Here is a 1795-nt window from a genome sequence, read left to right as displayed (position 1 = left end):
AGGAATGCCCAGCACTCAGCACCCGAGACCTTTAAGGCCAAGATCAACCTCAACCCAGAGCTTCTCAACTCACAGTGACCCCGCTCCAGGGGACATGAACACAGTGTGGGGACATCTGTGTTTGTCATGACTGGGGGTGCTCCTGGCATCACCAGGGGGAGGGTCAGGGATGCTGCTTCACACCCCACAGTGCCCAGGGCAGCCCCCCACAGAGAATGACCCCGCCCCAATGTCCAAGAGCAGAGGGGAGACCAGGGCAGGGAACTGGCTCAAACCCCCGCCCCCGGGAGGTGCCCGGGGAGTGTGACTCACTGTGCAGAGGAGGCCCCGGAAAGGGGCTGAGATCCCATGAGATCTCAGGACCGAGACAGACCCTGACACACACACCCACGTGCCCTTCGTCCCGTGGCTGACACCCCGTGGGCCAAGTCTTCTCCTTCCCTGAGGGACTTGCCAGCAGCCCCCCTTCCTTGGTGCTGCAGGGCCCTGGGGTGCCAGCGACCTCACCACATGGAAAGGTGCCTCTGCCTCAGGGTTGCTGGGCGACGCGAACCTACTGGGCTCTTCACTGGAAACCGGCCCCCCCGGCGGCTCCCTCAGTTACATAGCCCCACCCCAGCCAACACAGACAGACAGACGGACAGGAGACCTTCCACTCAAAGTGCCCCACTGGCAACCTCCAGCCCTAGGACGCTCACCCCACCAGCACTCTGTCCTGGGCCCTGCCCCAAATGTCCTAACAGCTGTGAAGGGAAAACACTGAAATCCAGGGCTCTGATGGAGGCAGAGGCCCCAGGAGGTGGGGGGCCAGGCTGCAGCGCCCGTATCCCCAACCGCCTTGTTCTCACTCGACTTCAGGACCCCTCCCCCACCCCCAGCATTTGCCACTCACATCAAGTATCACTCAGCCAGCCCTCTTAATCAGCACTCTGCTGGCACCCTCCTCCCCACGTATGTCCCAACAGAGCCAGAGCAGTCACCTCCGACGGCCATCCTTCCTGCCCACCCTTCTACCTGCCAGGGCCCTGAGGGGGTGTCCCTGGGGCCAACTGTGGGAGGGTCTGCCCGTGCCTGGGAGAGGAGTGGACGATGAGGACAGACAGGGGTGGCTGACGGCCTCAATCACCAAATGCCCTCCACCATCACCAGGAGCTCCCCAAATCCACCTAGCACACTCTGGTGGTCCGGGGGTACCCAAGAATGACCTACCGCCTCCCTGTTCCCTTGCAGCTTCTCTGGCATTCAAGGTCACCAAACAACTGAGTGTCTGGGAGGGAAGGAGGTGGCGCGAGGGGGGGGGGCACCTCACAGAGCAGAAGCGTCTTGGGGGGTTCAGTAGATGCAAACAGTTCATTCTTTATGGGCCTGTAAAGGGACCTTCAAAATACAAAATCCCAGGAAGTGGGGAGACACCAGGATGTCTGGGGGCCGGGGAGGGAGGGGGCCCCAACCTCAGTCCCTGCCGTCACTCCCCGAGGGGCGCCAACACTGTGGCCACATCCCCGCAAGACACATGCACTCTGGAGTCACCTGCCCCAGGGCAGGGGCTCCTGGCTCTGTCCCCTCTAGGACACAGAGAATAGGTGAGGAGCAGGCCCAGCCCCCCCCCTCCTCTTCGTCCTCCTCCCTGCCCTCTTCCCCACTGGGATGGGCCCCCAAACCGCCTGGGACAGTTAAGTGCCACCAAGGCTGTGTTTCAGACGTCCTTTGCATGGGGTGTGTAGTTTCACCACTGTTCTGTGTCTCACTTTTCAGGCCACCGAGTGGGGTCGGGCAGAGGGATGGGGATGGCCAC

The sequence above is a fragment of the Myotis davidii genome, unplaced genomic scaffold (assembly GCF_000327345.1).
Source record: "Myotis davidii unplaced genomic scaffold, ASM32734v1 scaffold551, whole genome shotgun sequence".
Taxonomy (NCBI): Eukaryota; Metazoa; Chordata; class Mammalia; order Chiroptera; family Vespertilionidae; genus Myotis; species Myotis davidii.
Note: the sequence above shows the minus strand (reverse complement) of the source record.